Below are 20911 nucleotides of genomic sequence, written 5' to 3'. Positions count from 1 at the left end.
AATTATACTTTTTTCTTTATGTCTGGAGGTATCTGTTGCGTCTGGCTTCATTCAGTATACTATACTCGTATAATCTATATAAATATAACAATAAAAACCGCATGTTTATATATTTCTTATTTCAACAAAATTTTCTTTAAAAATTCGTTTCATACGCAATACTGATAATCTGAAGCTTTTCCTGCATTTGGTGTGTGTCTGCATTCCTAAAACTGGAAATCAGCTTTGCATAATTAAATCAGACTCCGTATATGGTATGCGCGCATTCAGGGTTGCGTGATGAGATGCAAGTAACTTAAGTCATCGAATTGAGTAGGGATTTATAGGAAAATTAAGATGGTTATTTTCAAATAACTCCGTTAGTATTAGGTTTACCGAAAAGTTGCATTTAACAATATTTGTAAAAAATTCACTTGTCGCTCGTTGTGATATACTGAACTCGCTCACTTCCTGAGTCCCAGACTAGCATTTATCTCAGGGGTGATCAGTTCGAAAACGATAAAAAAAAATTAATATAAAGAAATCCAATTATATATCGGCGCATCAAATGAACACAGGGATGAACGGGGCATGCAAATTAAGGTTACGGGGGACGACTCATTCATGGATACAAATTTTTGACTCCACAATAGGACTGGGAAGTGACAACTTAAATTCCATGGGCATACTGGACTAACTACAATAAAAAGATATGGAAATTGTTTCCTATTGAAATTGCAATGAGGAGCAATTTATTCACTTATTTTGCATACTACACATGATAACAATTATTACATTGGGACACTTCCATCCTGAAAAATAAATGACATACTACTTGGATTTACCTCACTACTCTGGTAGTGTAAAACATCTGGTGAATTCGCCCCAATTGGTTACTGGGGATCGAATTCACATCCGTATGATTGGACGTTTCACCGCTGGAGATCTTCTTTCGGAGACGAAGGCAGGACAGTAACTTTTTACTGTCGTCTCCTCGTTCCGTTTGGACATGAGACACTTCCGGTATGTACATTCTGGTGAGCCGGACACCCACCGTGGAAAATGTTATCGCCTCGAAAAAAAAACGGGAATTTATAATACGGACAAACTCCAGCCTATTATTTCCAGATTCACAAACACGCCAGGTAGAGTTCATTAACTCAAAGCCTATTTCAATATTTACACTTGTCAATACGACAAGACGTACGGAAAGGTTCATTACTATGCTCTGACCCTGAAGACATGTGCCGTCCGTGGGTTATTTACGTATCTACCGCTAACAATCTCCCCGTGAAAACCCAACATCTGGTTCGGAGCAGTTCGACACAGGATGACTGTCCCTATCATATCCTCCTATGATTATTAAATAATATCATTACCATTCTTTATCTGATCATTATCATATTCTTTGACTACCATCAATTAATTTTATTATTATCATTAATTTCAATTAATATCCTGTATTTGATTATTATCATTTGTCATCCGGGATGATTATATGCCAACCCTTGCCGACGTTTCAAACGAAGGGTCGTTCTTCCTCCTAATTTATCCGCACAATATAATGATCAGCTTCCTCATAAATATTTTTATTATTATTATTATTATTATTATTATTATTATTATTATTATTATTATTATTATTATTATTATATTCGTAACAATGAATCATCGCCCATTAAATATCTTAATTTCCTTTCATCATAATTATTATTCTCAAATTACTATTGCAAGTTCTTTATCTTCTGCTTCTTCAACTTTTCATTATTATTATTATTATTATTATTATTATTATTATTATTAACATTATTATTAACAGTGGAAATCGTGATTATCGTAACCCGTAATCATCCTCGTTATAATACTTCAACTTCTCGCTCTTATTATTTTCATCAAAAAAAAATAAAAATAAAAAAGTAGCTTCATTGGTTATTCTTCTTCTCCTTCTTCAAATATTTTTTAAATATTATTATTAGTTAAAAATCTCAAATTTTTCATTTCAACTCCCAACATCATTATTATGTCCAAAATAAAAAGTAAATTCTTCTTAAAAAGTAGTTTTTTATTATTATTATTAATTTAAAAATAAATTAATTTCGCCTGTTACACAGTAGTCCACTCTTAATATGTTTAACGCATAACCCCTTTTACAATTCCGATTTATCTTGGCACTAAGCACTTGATTTAAGACAAGATTCACTTGGAGTATGATTATTGTTATTGTTATTATTATTAAAAATGGAAAGATGATATTTTAATTTCCACTCTTTAGAATTTAGTCACATATGTTAAATCCCGTTATGAACCACTAAGATCTGCTTTATATTGGTCGGGACAATACGGTATTCGGGACCGTACCTTCAATTTCGTACTGCCGTTAATTTTATATGGGGACACATGTCCTCCCAACACACATCTCACAACCTCTGGCACATCGCGGCTGGGCAAATACCCCCAATGCCGGCGATTGCTAAACTATTCCTTCCAATTTGAAGTCCATTTCCTTTCATCGGAACTCTTCAAACATTTAATTGATAAATTAATCCTCGGTGCGTGGATTCTACCACTAATAACACCGGCATCTGTATTTTATATCATCTTAGGCCTTGAGATTCATCTATTTCATCATTACAAACAATCCGGCTCAATTTATTTCACGCCGGATATTCGTCCCTCATGACTTCCAACTCTAAATATGGGCTCAAATCATTCTGGGCTTTTAACATATCGTGACCATTCTAATTCACGTGCCTCTATCGCTTTTAAACAAATTTTAATGGTTAAATTAAAGTCCAAAAACGTGAAATCAAAAATTTACGTAAAATCAAACTGATTACGCGAATGAAAGTCTTTAACGCTACATGTCATCTCCACATTGATTATTATTTGCACTAGCTAACTCACGAAGCACTGTCATTATTATTATACTTTAACTTGCAAACACATAATAATAATTATTATTATTATTATTATTATTATTATTATTAATTTACTTTCCTTTGTCAACTCACAAACATTATTATTATTAGTATTTTAATGACCTTCCGTACGCAACACAAATTTTACATACTCTGGCTCTTTCATAATCTGGCTGTCTAATAGAAATTATTCCTAATTAAAATACAAATGATCACCGCAGTGAATGAAATCAAATAAATGGGTTAGCACAAAAAAAGAATTTAACACTTGAAATGAACTTAAGTCAAAGAATTACAAACAGCATGCCTTAATTGAAAGAAATATATCCCATATTTACATTATATACAACAAACAAATACTCAAATTAATTAATCTAACCCATTATTACGTTAATATAAATTAGTTCGTCCGTCTAATAAAAAAATCATGGACTCGGGAGGCGGACCATGTTAAGTAACCATAATTAATTTACACTGAACCCCGTTTAGTCGCGATAACATCCCCCAAATATCAAAATTGTGTACTCATTCCTATGTAGAATTCCATTGTCTCGTAGCGGATGAGATATAGGCCTTACGGCCCCATGGTGATCTACTCGTCCATCATGTCGCACAATACAAATTTAACACAATAAAACACTTCTGGGTGACTACCCATGATTAATACCTTATTACACTATTTTACACAAGAATACTAATAACAAAAAAACACTTATAGGTGCTTCTAGACCCCTGACACTCGCACAATATACTCTTCATATACGCCCGAAACACACGTCGTGACACATTACGACGAAATGTCGTTCATTTGAACCGCCGCGTATCGCGTCTTCAACCGGCACTTCCTGGTTTATTTCTAAGCCGTCTTGATAATCGCCTAGCTCCTATAATTCCCTGCTCGGATAGTTATTCACCGTCTATCTTGAGGTGTTTACTTCAGGCTCCGCACACTGCCTTCCAAAGGTACTATCGGCGTTCCGTTAATTATTTATTATTCAATCACATGATATTTATTAAATTCAACATACAGTTGTACTGATTATTTACACTCGGTACTATGGATAATTTCACTGTTCGTATTCATTCTCCTAATAACTCACGCACTTTCAGCTTTAACTGACTTCGAATGCGCCCTGAGGTACTGACTTACAGAGTCAACGTGTCAGAGTCTCAACTACTTCATCCGACCGGTCACAACTGGTGACTTCAAACGACTGGGTGATGTGAGGTTCCACTACTGGACTTTTATGGACGATATGCTTTCCCGCCAGGGTCATCCGCGGTCAGCTCCTGGGGAGGGGGGTTGGTTATCCTAAATCGGCATATGCAGGTGGATTTGGATCTCTTGCTTTATCCTACTTAATACACTGGCGATACACATTCATGTGTCGTATTCTGAACTCCTATCGTTCGGTGATCATGGAAATATCACTTAATTCCTGTCCTCCACCTTTCGCGCGCTAACTCGGCGTCCCTGATGGCGTGCTCATCTCGACCAATGGCGAGATAGCGTGGGTCATTTCCACGAATTCATTACTTGAATTTATCACGATTACAATTAATCAACATGGGAACGATATCACGAAAATCCCCTCTATTCAATTATGTGGTTGGAATAATTTAATTATTGTTATCGGAGAAGCTAACTGGAGTTCACTCTGAGTTTTTCTTATGTTGGTTTATCTGCGGGCCTATGATAAATTTTCTCATTGGTCAACACCGCTTCGGTTAGTTTGAAATCTCTTCCTTGTAACGTGACAACACCAAACGCCTCGGGGCGTGGAAAAACTGGTACGTCATATTCCCGGTATTGGTGATACATCTGCTCGCCCTTGGTCCGAAATATATACTCTTTCACTTCCTCTTAGTCATTATTCTGTTGTTGTGAGCTCTAGATTTAATCCTCTTAGCTTCTGGCCAAGAAACATTCTCCCCCTAATGACAAGCTTACTGTGGCGACGGACAGTCGCGATATGTCTAGCTTATGTTGAAATCCTACCGTCCATACAAAACTGACACTGTATTTCATTTAATATTCCAATATATCTGTATTTATCTTCAAAAAAACCAAATCATGAAACTAGGGCCTATCTCATCAGGGTACAATACATACTAGTCTTGCGACGGATAATGAGAATTTTTTGACTAGTCCTCTGAAACAATCGGTCCATATCACTTCAGATTGCCGGACTGAGTGGTTCAGACGGTTGAGGCGCTGGCCTTCTGACCCCAACTTGACAGATTCGATCCTGGTTCAGTCCGGTTGTATTTGAAGATGCTCAAATACGTCGGCCTCGTGTCGGTAGATTTACTGTCACGTAAAAGAACTCCTTCGGGACTAAATTCCAGCACCTCGGTATCTCCTAAAACCGTAAAAGTAGTTGGTAGGACGTAAATCAAATAACATCATTACAAATTTATACTAATATTCGTGCGTTACGTAAGGTACGTACAGTATAACATTCCTTTCCATACCGAACCAATCTTCAAGTACACGCAGATCACACTGGACTAACACTTTGCCTTCCGAAACCACTTTCGGAAAATAAAATCCAGATCTGTCCCGTGTGCCCATCTGATTCTCCGTCTGGAAGGCACCTGGAGGGAACTCAACACACTACTCCTAGCTTACAAATTTCTTATACATTTTGCGATCGCCTATAGAAGAATACCCTGGGCCTCTTGCCACACTACGCAGTTCCAATTTATAAAAGTATCCTCCTTTTTCTGGAACTTCAGATCGTCTGATATGCTTTCCATTTACCTCCCTGCACTTATTTACACCTCTGAGATATACTTTAAGTTTAAAAACTGGACGCTTACATCATCTTACTCCAATGTTATATTTAACAGGCTCTCAAATATCACAACGCCAACGTAACCATTCTGTTCACATCCCCCTCAAACTACGTTGTTCATTACTTCACCATTCAATTTTAGCACACCATTACTCAATCCACAGACTGGCCGTCTTTACAGAAAGTTCGGTGTCCTGTCAATCACCACTAGTGTCAATCGTTTCCAGCTTAAAATATGTGACAATCTCTCCCAGTCCAGCTGTTCACCATGGACAATCACCCCCCCAAAAGAGTATTCTTGAGGGGTTTTCCCACCACCTCTCTTTAGTGTTTAAATCCAGCAGTGTTCGACAGGCCTGCTACGTACCGATAAAATGTTACACTGACTCTCTGAGTCCATCACTTGTGTTCAGGTTAGGTTAGCGCTTACCTTGATTGTTCGTTGAAACTCCCATATCCATCACAACTAGAATGTGCTAAATAATTACCACCAGAACACTGACACTCGGATGTAAAATGAGAGGAAGTGGGGCTAGCAGCAGGCAAGTGAAATTTTTGGGGTGAAAGGGAATTTCCCGTGGTTATTCTAGCGGTCATTGTCTCAGGGGAGAGAGACGGACAGAGAGTCATGCGCAGGTGTAAACTGCTAATGGACTGGGGGTGATTGTCACATGTTTTAAGTTGGGAGCGATTGTTACTGGTGGCGAATGACATATATTCGAAATTTCATCCCCGGGGACGTTTTACACCCACCAACTTAATTTTAAAACATCAGATCTTAATTGTAAATCTCCATCAGTATATTTATTAATACATAAGCGTCATAAACCTTTAAATCTATATTTTAACAAGTCTTGTATTTGCAGACTTTATTAGAAGCTGTTAGTTAATGGATGTATGAAAAGCTAGTTCTATAAGAAATTTAGACATTAAAGACTACAAAATAGATCAACCAATCAAGGTAAAAGACCATAACCCTTCTATCATAAAATTCAAAAATTCGTTTCTTATCCAACGACTTTTATCATGCCTCCAAACGTACGTCATGCCCTGGTCAGAAAGGAGGCGTTATGTTATAGGTGGCCAGCCCCATCCTTCACGTTGATATATAGCAACTTAGATAGTTACGCCATTCCAAGTGATGATCACAATCGGAAAAAACACTGGTTTTTAGATTTGAACCCTTTATTTTGTAATATTGGTACTGTCAATCCGAGAAAATGATTGTTTATTTAATAGCATTGTTATTGGTTTTCCGTCCTTCGAACTAATTTTACGATTTCAAGAAAAAAATGCTGTATGGCTTTTAGTGCCGGGAGTGTCCGAGGACATGTTCGGCTCGCCAGGTGCAGGTCTTTCGATTTCACACGATTTCAAGAGACTCCGATTTAGCGGAAATGTTGTCCCAAGGGAGTTCTGTTACGTACTAGTACACAGAACTGGCATATTTGTACACCTCCAAATACCGTCGAACTGAAGCAGGGTCAAACGCGTCAACTTCGACTCGGAAAGCTAGCATTCTACCATCTCAATATTGGTAACGTATTAATGTCCTTAGTACGGTACTGTTAATTGATATTTAATATGACTATGAACAAATGAATCGCACCGAGGAAGCCATTAAAGACATTGAAACATAAAACTGAAATAAAATTGACAGGCAGGTAAACTATCAACATCTGAATTAAATTTGTCAAATGCGAATTATTATGACTTTCTTATTATTTTCAATATTCTAACGTGAGTAGAGTCATTGAAATTTTTGCAAGCAGAACGATTGAATCAGAATTTCACTCACTGCACGTATTAAATATCTGTGGTTGGGATACTATAAGCTGTAAAGAAGCCAGAGTAGTGCAATGCTACAAATTCCAAGACAGCCGAATGGAACTGCATGACATTCGCAACAACATACACGTACTCCAAGGTACATATTTGAATGTTTGTGGTGACCATGTTGAAAGGTAGCGCATAAAGTGAAGAGCAGTATTGTTTCAGATTATGTGAAGTGTTTATTGGTATGTAATTAATAAAACTATGACCTCTGTCTTATGAGAACACTGAAATGTGAAATGAAATGTCGTATGGCTTTTAGTGCCGGGATATCCCAGGACGGGTTCGGCTCGCCAGGTGCAGGTCTTTCCATTTGACTCCCGTAGGCGACCTGCGCGTCGTAATGAGGATGAAATGATGATGAAGACAACACAAACACCCAGCCCCCCGTGCCATTGGAATTAACCAATTAAGGTTAAAATCCCCGACCCGGCCGGGAATCGAACCCGGGACCCTCTGAACCGAAGGCCAGTACGCTGACCGTTCAGACAACGAGTCGGACATGAGAACACTGATGTATCAAGATAAATTAATATTAAATTTCCTGATTCACTTTATAGTAGTTGTGACGGTATAATGTAGAACAGAGCAGCAGGTAGAGTGTACAAATTCCTCTTCCTATAAACTAGTATTTGCCCCAATTTGTCCTCTTAATAAATATTGGTACGTGGCCTCCGGAGAGGCCTTGTGCAGGTCTTTTAATTTGACTCCCGTAGGCGACCTGCGCGTCATAATGAGGATGAAATAATGATGATGAAGACGACACATACACCCAGTTTATTGAAAATTGAACAACAAAAAGTCAAAGGTTCTGACTTTATGCAAATGGTAAGACTTTTAAAAAGTGTTTTGTCATACTTGGATAGGTACAGAACAGACAAGGAATACTTAAATTCGTAAAACACTAGGATACATATTTGAATGTTTGTGGTGACCGTGTTGAAAGGTAGCGCATAAAGTGAAAAGCAGTATTGTTTCAGGTTATGTGAAGTGTTTATTGGTATATAATTCATAAAACTATGACCTCTGTCTTATGAGAACACTGATGTATCAAGATAAATTAATATTAAATTTCCTGATTCACTTTATAGTAGTTGTGACGGTATAATTTAGAACAGAGCAGCAAGGAGAGTGTATAAATCAATTACAATTAGGGTAGATTGCAATTATCATAACAATAAGAATGAAAACTGTTTCTATTAATAGAAGAGCCGAGGTACTTTATAAAGATCTTATACTACTCAGTTCACTATCGTAAATCTGTTTATGTGCTGGAACTAATAGGGAGTTGCAGTTATGAGTACGGTTAACTGATTCATTCGCTGGGCTGCAGTTTATAAGCACACAATACCTGATTTACTCCATTCACTGTAGAGACCTTGGTAGTGTCACAACTTGTCAGATATTACAGATATTGGCCCACAAGCTCTTCGTACTGCTGCTTATAAATAAAACTAGAAATCTGGTAACTTGTGTCATACGTACTTAACCTCTCAATATCCTTCCGTTTTGAAAATGGGAAGATAAATCACATCAAACACCACTGATATGTATTTAGGTCAGTCACCCAGGTGGCAGATTCCCTAATTCCTCTTCCTATTAAACTAGTATTTGCCCCAATTTGTCCCCTTAATAAATATTCGTGCGTGGTCTCCGGAGAGGCCTGGTGAAGGTCTTTTAATTTGACCCCCATAGGCGACCTGCGCATCGTGATGAGGATGAAATAATGATGATGAAGACGGCACATACACCCAGTCCCCGTGCCAAGGTAATTAACCAACTATGCTGAAAATTCCCGACCCTGCCGGGAATCGAACCCGGGACCCCTGTAACCAAAGGCTAACACGCTAACAATTTAGCCATTGAGCCGGATTTGTTCTCTTAAATTCATATTATGAATTTTTCTACCTTCGAAGACTCCACTCAAGATTATTCGGCTGTCATTTCAAGCCATCTCTCCACTGACAGCTCGGAAGATTTTCGAGGATGAAGGCCAATTCTTCCCATCTAAGTATTTTCATTGATCATAATTCTGCTTATTAACAGACAGGAGGCATAAATTTGTTAAGTGATCGAGACAGATGATCTCGATATCCAGGCACTGAAAACCGTAAGTATTGGTGGTGGTGGTGAATATTGCTTAAAGAGAAAGCAGGACTAGGTAATCATCCTCTGTTAACACTCAGCAGAAGAGTTCTGACACCTAGAATAATGAGGGTATCGGTAAAACAAAGGCAAGTGTTACAAAGTGCGAAAAAAAGGAATTACACATAATACCTCGCTGTCGGAAGAGAACAAGAGATGACCAACAGAGGTCACATACGAATGATGAAATCGAGAAACCTGGCACAAGTAAGTGGAAGAAATATTATGTTCAGCTATGGGCCCCATATTCATCAAACTACGTTCTCTAGTTGGAGAGTAGGCTACTGGAGTCTCCCGTTTAGTCGTCTCAGAGAATAGACAGAATAGAATAGACCACATGGGGTAAATGACCTTAATATGAGGCAAGCTTGAACTTATAACTTCTTCGTTTCTGCGAATTTTGTTTAAGCAAATACGATTTGAGTTGGTTCATCAGCATCTCACGAACTTGAGTAATATTTTTCATCCTGCAGCTGTATCTTTCTGGCGTGAAGGCCGGCACACCCGTCTGAAGGTAGGGAAGTCGCGTATTCGTGACTCACAAACTAATTGTACTCGGGGAAAAATGGAATAATAGACTCGGACAGAAAGGCATACACAGAGATAGACAATACGAGTTTCTTCATCATCTCGTAATCAGACCCAGTGGACTGCGCACAGCTACAAGACATCTTCCCCTCTGTGTCTTGTCTTATCCCTTGTTTTCTTTCACAACTCTTTTCCATCACTGATATGTCTCGGTTCTTCATATAGTCTCTCACTCCATTCTGTCTGGTGGTCTCTTCCTGGAGGATACATAATTCACTGCCTGACAAAAGAAAGAACGGGAGGAGGAAAGGAAATGAAACTTCACGTGTTGAGAGGATATGTGATATTTCAGTGCCTACAGCATCGAGTCAAATTTACAAAGAACTCGGCAGTACGATCCATGACCTTGCAGCCCCTCTGGCCTGGATGCATTCACGCACTGATTCGGTTAGGAAGGGTATCATAAAGCCGTTGTATCCTCTCTTGAGCTAAGCTGGGCCACAACTGTTGTAACTAGTTCTTGATATCCTGAATATTGACGGAGTTGACGTCCAAGCTGGTTCCACACATGTTCTATCGGGGACGGTTCTGGGAATGTTACCGGATGACGCAGACAGTTCAAAGAGACACGTGCCGTGTGTGGACGAGCATTGTCCTGCTGAAAAATTACACGGCAATAATGTCGCATAAGAGGTAACGCACGAGGACGCAGGATATTCGTGACCTACCACTGTGCCGTCACTAGCAGCCGTGACCTGAAGTCAAACCCGATGGATCCCCGCACCTTGACGCCAGGAGTAACACCGCTGTGCCTCTCCAAAACATCGGAAGAATTAGCCCCAGGTCGCCGCCATACTCGGCCATCCAGAGAAGTGCGGAACAGCGATTCATCGCTGAACACAATGCCGCCCATGCTTTCCGTTGCTTGCCGCTTGTGTTGTGGTGTAACGGCAGCCTTACGCATTGTTACCAACTTTCCACTACATATTCTGTATTATTCCTACCTTCGGCTGCCGCATTTTCTTCGACCGCTCTGCTGCGTCCTTTCACTCTCTACTGCTGGGCTCGCCCGCTGTTATCTACTCTGCTAAATATGTGATTGTGACGTCATCTCCCTCAAGACGCTGCGATCTTCGCCTCCTATGCCGCACGTGCCTTTGCAACACACATGGACACGTGATTGTGACGGCATTCTGGAACATGCTGGCTTTCCTTTTCCGTATACATGTAGACTTTTCCGTTGTGCTTTATATTCTCGGGCTCAGCCTCTCACAAATGAGTCTGTCTTCGTATCGGAGTGGTGGAGTACCGAACATCTGTGCTAATACCTGCCGACTGGTTGGTGAGCAAGAACTATGAACTTATAATTTGGATAAATTTTTCATTAGGCTATCTGGCCTCTACTCACTTTTGCTCTTGCCAGCTTATTCCGGCGTCTAATGTTATGCCTACAGACTCCATTCTTCTTTTCTTAATACGGACTTTGCTTTGGACAATGAGAATTGCTATCTAAATACTTACATGGCCTGTTTGCGACGTGTATTACTAATTCCGCACTTGTGAGACTTCTTTTGTAAGTACTACCCGGCGAAGGGAATCTTTCCTATAGAGGTCGATCCTTTCTTCCTTTCCCTTTCTTTTTATTTTTTTTATTTTTTCATCCTTACCCTGCATTCCTTAATTGGAGTTATTTCATTATTAACTATACTTTACTCTTATTGCATCTGGTTTTTCACCGTTCGTAATTCTTTTCTTGATGTTCATTTAACTGTTGGATTTTTTAAATGTGGCATATTTCTCTCGCTTTCAGAGTTTCATTTTTTGGTATTGTTAGGCAAAGTTCTTATCTGGTGTTTCCTATCTTATGACAGATGTTTACTTATTCTAATTGTTGATTCTTAAATATATTTATTTACCTTGTTTATATTTGCTTCTCTCTTGTTCCTTTTCACTCCCTCTGTGTGCTCTTTACCTTCTCGCTGCGCGTTTGGTTACCATCTCTTATTTCGCTCGTACGCTGCTTTTCTACTTCATCACTGTTAATATTTACATGCTCTAAAAATTGCGTATTGCTAGTCTCCTAGAAAAGCGTCTAGTTCTGCCCATAGTTCATTATAACATGGGACGGTAACTCCTTAGCCCGGCCGCTGCTAGTCTTCGACTAACAGTGCTGGACCGAGCTCGATAGCTGCAGTCGCTTAAGTGCGGCCAGTATCCAGTATTCGGGAGATAGTAGGTTCGAACCCCACTGTCGCCAGCCCTGAAAATGGTTTTCAGTGGTTTCCCATTTTCACACCAGGCAAATGCTGGGGCTGTACCTTAAGGCCACGGCCGCTTCCTTCCCACTCCTAGCTCTTTCCTGCCCATCGTCGCCATAAGACCTATCTGTGTCGGTGCGACGTAAAGCAAGTAGCAAAAAAAAATGCAGTGCGGGATGACACAGACTGTTGCATGCAGACCAATACTTCTTCTCGGTCGGCAGGTGCAGATGTGTAGGGGTTACGATGTGCTTGGTGCACAAATACGGCGATCCTCCCTTTTGGTAGTTAGATGTGCTCTACCGGAACCTTGAGTACGAATATGCCTACCCTCATGTCCCCATACAGTCCAACATCGGGCCACTGTCACATCCGAATGCCACACAAATCTGGATATTAAACACGATTCGATCAGCCGGCCAAATGGAGACCCACAATGAGCCCCCTTTCAAACTCTGCCAGGCGCTAATAACGCTGTCACACACGATTACGTGGCATCTTCGTGTCTTTCACAGTGATCACTCAACATCAGACAAATATTTTTTCGGGGGGCGGGTAGCACCACACAAGGGCCAACGAATGCACTCGTCATAGCCATTTCATAACACTATCAGCGTAGGAGCAGACGACGTGGAAAGCAACCGTCAGGGATACCGCTATACGACTTGGTTCCTATGGAAAGAAATTTATCGGCGCTTGGTGGCAGTCTGTGGAGAACATGTGCCGTCACGGAAAATGGTTTACAACTGGGTGGAAGGTTGCCAAACAGGGCGCACATCGACAGATAAGGGAACCAGTTCTGGAAGAAAAGTGACGGTGTAAACACCAGCAAACATTGCCCGGGTCAAACAGGCCATCCAAGGAAACAAATGCATCACATTTAAGGAAATGGAGGCAGCCATGGGAATTAACCGAAACACCCTACAGCGGATCGTGCACGACCACTTGCAGTTGGGGAAAGTGTGATCCACGTGGGTGCCTAGACTCTTGTCTGCAGACTAAAATCAGAAGCGTGTGGACGTGTCCAAAGAACTTTAGCAACACCTTGATCAAGATCCAGCCGACTTCATGGTTAGGCTTGTGACTGGTGATGAGACATGGCTCCATTACCATGAGCCACAAACGAAACAATCGATGCAATGGAAGCATAGGGGCAGTCCACCGCCAAAGAAATGTCGACGAATGGCAGCAGTTGGCAAGCGAATGGCGACAGTGTTCTGGAACACAAAGGACATCACCCTCACTGACTGGCTGGAATTTGGGGCCACGATTAACAGTGCAGCATACATGGCAACCTTTAAGCGCTTACGTCATCCTATTCAAACTAAGCGGCCAGAAAAATGGGCTAAAGTTGTGCTTCTGCAACATGACAATGCCCGCCCCGACACTAGCCGAGAGACCTCCGCTGCCATTGATCACGGTGCTGCCACACCCACCATACTCACCCGACTTGGCACCAAGTGATTATCACCTGTTCGGGAAAATGAATAAACCTCTGCGTGGTCGCCGTTTTGCGGATGTTGCAGAACTGGACACAGCTGTCAAGGCATGGGTACCCAGCACTCTGAAAAAATGGTTTCAGGAAGGTCTGGAGAGACCGACACATCGATGGCAAAAGTGCATACATTTACAAGGAGATTATGTTGAGAATGTGGACGTAACAAGTGATGTGTGTTGTACTTCATTTAGGTAGGAAAAAATACAGTGAAAAATAATATAGTACACCCTTCATACTTCGCCTCCAATATGCTGTTAGTTCTAAGTAGAAAGAGATAGGGAGGATTGCGAATATGTGGTACTATGGAAATATCGGCCTGTCCTCATGTCAAAAATGCTACCAGGTATATCGGGTATTTGGTTGCGTGGTACTGGACGTTGGTAATAAGGAACAGCAAGAAATCCACAGGCGGAAATAGAAAGTGCCTACAGGTAAAACCTGACGTGTTACACATAGCACATGCAAGTATGTAGTCTGAAAAGGTTAGTCCAGTTATTCAGGGGACGTCTCCGATCTCGGAGAATGAGGCCACGCCGCCAAGGCGGGGACTTGCTGGATGGTTGTGGCACATGACGACGGACCTCCTTCCTCTCCGCACGGAAATATTGTTGTTGTTGTTGTTTGCCAGTGTATAGCTACCGGATCGGGTGTGAAGAGCGAGATGAAACTTCGGATACCATTCCTGACGTCAACCTGAACCTTCGGATACAATTCCTGACGTCAATTTGAATCTTCGGATACCATACCTGACGTCAACCTGAATCTTCGGATACCATTCCTGACGTGAACTTGACTCTTCGGATACCATTCCTGACGTCAACCTGAATCTTCGGATACCATTCCTGACGTCAACCTGAATCTTCGGATACCATTCCTGACGTCAACCTGAATCTTCGGATACCATTCCTGACGTGAACTTGAATCTTCGGATACCATTCCTGACGTCAACCTGAATCTTCGGATACCATTCCTGACGTGAACTTGAATCTTCGGATACCATTCCTGACGTCAACCTGAATCTTCGGATACCATTCCTGACGTCAACCTGAATCTTCGGATACCATTCCTGACGTCAACCTCATCAGAGGAGTTCATGAAATGAAATTAATAACGTGATGTATGATAGTAGAAAGAGAGAGAGCGGCACATAGACTGCTCCTGTCAAATAGCACCAAACCGGGCGAGTTGGCCGTGCGTGTAGAGGCGCGCGGCTGTGAGCTTGCATCCGGGAGATAGTAGGTTCGAAACCCACTATCGGCAGCCCTGAAAATGGTTTTCCGTGGTTTCCCATTTTCACACCAGGCAAATGCTGGGGCTGTACCTTAATTAAGGCCACGGCCGCTTCCTTCCAACTCCTAGGCCTTTCCTATCCCATCGTCGCCATAAGACCTATCTGTGTCGGTGCGACGTAAAGCCCCTAGCAAAAAAAATAGCACCAAAAGGTTTGCTTAAGACTGAACGTCCCCATCCGACGAACGAATCACAATAAAATGCGCCATATGCCCTCACTCCATATCAACACTGCGGAGAGGTTTGGAATTAAATCCTAGGTTTTGGCATTCAATATAGTGATCAGAAATTGTATACCACCGCCTCTCCTACTCAGCCGGCCAACATTCTTATGACGAATATATTTCGACCAATAGGACGCGAACTCGGTGTCAGACAAGGAGAGATTTATAATGAAAATGTTTAAGTGTATAATTTCATTAACTACGAAGCTTATAAATTGGTGACCTTCGGATCACACGATCGTGGATTTAAATCCGGCACAACTAGCTAGGCGGGTCTTGAGGACGGAAAAGTGGAAATTATGCACCCCATCCTGTACGACGCCAGCACGTAAAAAATAAAGCCAAAAAATGGCATCTTTGTTGGTTCCTCTCTAAAGAATGATCCTTGCATATTGTTCACAATCTATTTTACGTTGTACCGACACGGATAGGTCTTAATTTAGGCACAGCCCCATCATTTGCTTGGTATAAAAATGGGAAACCACGGAAACCATCGTCAGGGCTGCCGACGGTAGGGTTCCAACCCACCATCTCCCGAATGCAAGCTGATATCTACGTGACCCAAACCGCACAACCACTTGCTCGTTTTCTTGTTTTTGTTTCTTTCCATTTTAAACGCCCTCAAGGGATTTAAACTATTTAACAACGCCCTGCAATGGTACGAGTTACTGCATTAATATGCCTCATCCTATGAAAATTTAAGTATTCATAGGGAATTTTTAATAATGAAAAAATGAAAATCCACAGCGGGTCAGGGATGGAATGAATGAAGCCCCATCTAGCGGTGAGGATAGGAAATGTGCCGGCTGCCGAAGACTGTCGCACTCATCTGGGTCTATGGTTAATGACTGACAGATGAAATCTTAATGGAGAGTGTTGCTAAGGTGACAGAAAAAACTGGAGTACCCGAAGAAAAAGCTGCTCCGCCTCACTTTCGTCCAGCACAAATCTCACATGGAGTGACCGGGATTTGAACCACGGTATCCAGCGGTGAGAGACCGGCGCGCTGCCGCCTGAGCCACGGAGGCTTCGGTACTTTTAATAATACGTATTACAATTTTATTTAAGAGCTTTTAGATATTCGCGGGTTTCCTTACGGACAGCTCCCCTACTTCCACATGTAGTTCTGTTATAGATTATTTACTTTAAGGGTATGTGGTAGCGGTGAGAGAGATCAGACAGACAAATCTCATAGATGGAACTCTTGATGCAGCCACCTGGTCTTGGTTTATTCAGAGTGGATTGTTGGATGCCGGCCCCGTGGTGTAGGGGTAGCGTGCCTGCCTCTTACCCGGAGGCCCCGGGTTCGATTCCCGGCCAGGTCAGGGATTTTTACCTGGACCTGAGGGCTGGTTCGAGGTCGAGAATTGAGGAGCTATCTGACGGTGAGATAGCGGCCCCGGTCCAGAAAGCCAAGAATAACGGCCGAGAGGAATCGTCGTAATGACCACACGACACCGCGTAATCTGCAGGCCTTCGGGCTGAGCAGCGGTCGCTTGCTAGGCCAAGGCCAAGTGCCGTGGGGTTTGGTTTCTTTTTTTTTTTTTTTTTTTTGATTGTTCGATCCAGAACAATTGCTTTTCGTATGCCCCGTTTAACTTCAACAGCATCAGCTGTCATGTGTGATTAGTTTCATTCATCCGTATTGATGGTTTTCGACTCACAATTAGAGTTTTTCTGACGTTCCCACCTAATCAATACTTGTGTTACAAAAATTAATTAATTAACATCTAAATTATAATTCTAGTTTTGATCCAAGGATCATTCTCAGTTGTTCACATTAACAATTAAACACAAACACACAATTATTAAAAAAAAACACTTCTTGAGTTTGTCATAACTTACGTTTTAAAATCAATGAAAAACCAATGAACAGTATCCACTACACCAGCAATGAGGCCGCCTGTGGGTCATGGAAGCAGATTGTGCTGGAATTTCGCAAACCATCATCTGAGCGTTCATCCATCAGAGAAAAAGAGCTCATCTTTTACTGATTACCCAAGAATTCGTTTCAGATCCCTCTGAATACAATCTACTTAACTGAAGTGAGTTAAAATCAATATAGACTACTTGATCTAAAACAGTTTACGAAGTGTGAAATCCTTCGCGTGCTACGTCTTGCCCAGAAGAAGATCACAAGCCTAATTAGCAGCCTTTCACGCTTGTTAAGGGAACCAGTTTATTGGAAGTAATCTGTTCCTCTATTTCGAAGATTCAATTCTTATAAATTGAGCGCATAAACACCGCAACTGGCAACGTTTACGAGTTAAAGGTTTCACGTGTACCTTAACATCAGTTACGCATTAAGCATTTGGTTAAAAGTAAATTGACCGGGCGAGTTGGCCGTGCGCGTAGAGGCGCGCGGCTGTGAGCTTGCATCCGGGAGATAGTAGGTTCGAATCCCACTATCGGCAGCCCTGAAAATGGTTTTCCGTGGTTTCCCATTTTCACACCAGGCAAATGCTGGGGCTGTACCTTAATTAAGGCCACGGCCGCTTCCTTCCAACTCCTAGGCCTTTCCTATCCCATCGTCGCCATAAGACCTATCTGTGTCGGTGCGACGTAAAGCCCCTAGCAAAAAAAAAAAAAAGTAAATTGTTGAGCGATTTGGTCGTGCGGTTAGGGTTGTGGAGCTGTGAGCTTGCATTCGGCGATAGTGTGTTCGAATTCCACTGTCGGTGGCCCTGAAGATGGTTTTCTGTGCTTTCCCATTTTCACACCAGGCACATGCTTGGGCTGTACCATAATCAAGACCACGGCCGCTTCTTCCCCAGTCTTAGCCATTTCTTATCCCATCGTTGCCATAAGGCTTATTTGTGTCGGTGAGACCTGAAGCAAGTTGTAAAACGTGTAAATTACCGTGGACAACATGTCAAATCTAGAAATCATAGCGCTGTCCATAGGTTAGCTTCGTTGTCCTCCAATTCCAAAGATAGTGTATTCTATACCTCCCAATGAGGAAAGCAATGGGAAACTACCTCACTCCTCATTTCCCTAGTATGCCTCTTCAGCGACGCCTAGGCTATTTATGACAGCTGTTGGCGGAGCTGCAGAGCATCAAACCAGCCTTCGAGCTGACTACCCAACATACATACATACCTCCTAAGGTTATGGGGATTTAAGACTCGTTCTAGTGGCAGAACTCCCATGGGAGTGCCACCCCAGTGTCTGTTATAAACAAAGAGTAATTTAGGGGATATTATGATTAATAATATTAGTTTGTCTGCAAACTGGGGATTGTCGACCGCTGCTCTGGATTGAGATGTCCTGCACAGTTTTACCTGTGATAACAATTTCCCGGAGGCACTGTTCATTTCTTTCGTCCGGTTTCTTGGCTAAATGATCGGCTTACCGGCTTTCGGTCCAGAGGGCACGGAGATTTTAACTGCGTATGGTTTATTCCTCTGGCACGGATAATGGGTTTTGTGTTTGTCTTTACTCATTTCTCTTTATTTAGATACAAAGCACCACACTTCGAACCACCATAGAACATGTAATAGTGAATACATCATCCCACAATGTTCAATGATTTGGTACTGGGCATACCCCGTCGCATTCAAGAATGCCTTAGGGTTCGTGGAGGACCGACACGATATTTACCCATGTGGCTGTATTGAAAACTGACTTGAATCTGTGGTGTTCCAACTGAAGAGGTTCCTAAATGTGTTTGGTTTAGTCTACAGTGGCTCTGTATGTACAGTGTGGCCAGTTCTAGTCCAGCCGCCATGTTTTAGCCAAGTACTCAATCCGCTGATAGATTTTTCAATAAAGAACAGACTAGTTCACTGTTTTAAGATGTAATTTGTTTGCTTGTACTGTGTGTATATAGGCCTATCCGCATTTTTTATATTCAGAGTCTGAGTACCTGACGTAAGACTTCAAAATTTACATTAGTATGTGGTATAAAAGTTACAATGATTTAAGCGGTTAGAAATTCTGCGTTGGTAGCTAGGCCTATAATAACATTTATATTATAATACATGTGACATAACATAGTATAGTCATTGTCTTGAATAATGCATATGATAACTGTAAAGTTAGCTTATATTTCAATTTTTAAAAATTAACATAACCATATTCCAGGTTTCATGGTTTCACATACCAGAACATACAACGCAATATCCTCAAACTATACATAGTATTGCACTTTCTTTATGTGTACTTATTTGTATGTATGCAATCTTAACACATGCAGAAGATAGAAAATAATAGGAATAGTTAATCGATGAGTAGAAAAAATTACATTACCTAGCTTCATATTTATGTTAACATAAGTTAACATAATACACCACTGTACCATTCTACTCGTAGTACTAATATAAATGATAATGCAAACTTGATACTCTTTAGTGGTGAAAACAAGCAACTGCCATGATCTCGGGGTAGTTATGTATAATGCTTTGTTAATGACAACGACGGTTTGATCCCCGGAATGAGCAATTAAATATTCGTATCACTGTACAATGTAGTTTGAGAAAATACTACCTGATTCTCGATGAAAACAAGCAGTTATCCTGGTCCCGGAGTACTTGCATTCGGGACTCTGTTACTGACCACCCGCGGTTCGACCCCCATGATGTACAACTGATTCTGTGCCCCGGTTCGGTTAGTACTCGTAGATATCCGCTGTATTTTAAACATTCCATTTGCTACTATCGGTTTTGCTAATACATTGCTATTACTGTTATCATTACCTTATTTATCTACTGCTCTTCCCATAACTTTGGGTTCTGGGCCCTGCTTAACGGCCGGAGGCCCTTCCTAACGCCAATCCTCTATGGAGGGTTGTAATCACTATTGCGTGTTTCTGTGGTGGTTTGTAGTGCGGTATGTTGTCTGAATATGAAGAGGAAAGTGTTGGGATAAACACGAGCACCCACTCCACAAGCCCAGGCTGTTAAAATACCCCACCCGGCCGAGAATCGAACGCTGGACCCTCCGAACCAAAGGCCAGTAAGCTGACCTTTCATCCACGGGGTCAGGCTATTGTTATCGTTGTAATGTATGGGAAAACCCAACTTGATGCTAGGTGGCACTTACAACCACGTCCTTTAAGAGATGAATAACCATAAAAGCTTGAATTTGAGAGTATATCAATCATGATATCTCATACGGTGAATTAGAATGAGACATAAATGCTCAGGAGTGACCTTTCCGGTAACATTCGTTATGTACAGGTTTTAGATAAAACAGATAATTTCGGGGATATTTAGAAATGTGTGCATTTATTCTTAACAACTTTTGTAATCTACAGGTTTTCGACAGGGCGAATATTAACGAAGAAATGTCATTTAATACCTTACACCTAAGTGCGGCCATTATCCAGTAATCGGGAGATAGTGGGTTCGAGCCCCACTGTCGGCAGCTCTGAAGATGGTTTTCCGTGGTTTCCCATTTTCACACCAGGTAAATGCCGGGGCTGTACCTTAATTAAGGCCAC

The 20911-nt window shown here is 41.4% G+C and overlaps 1 protein-coding gene across 1 annotated transcript in view; it reads left to right on the top strand.

Annotated features, from left to right (window-relative positions):
- Nox (NADPH oxidase) overlaps positions 1–20911 on the top strand; it is a 388201-nt gene that overhangs the window by 86901 nt on the left and 280389 nt on the right. The gene's annotated exons all lie outside the window — the stretch shown is intronic.

Source organism: Anabrus simplex, chromosome 4, assembly GCF_040414725.1.
Source record: "Anabrus simplex isolate iqAnaSimp1 chromosome 4, ASM4041472v1, whole genome shotgun sequence".
NCBI lineage: Eukaryota > Metazoa > Arthropoda > Insecta > Orthoptera > Tettigoniidae > Anabrus > Anabrus simplex.
The sequence above is the reverse complement of the archived record's forward strand: the minus strand, read 5'-3'. Positions and strand labels throughout refer to the sequence as shown.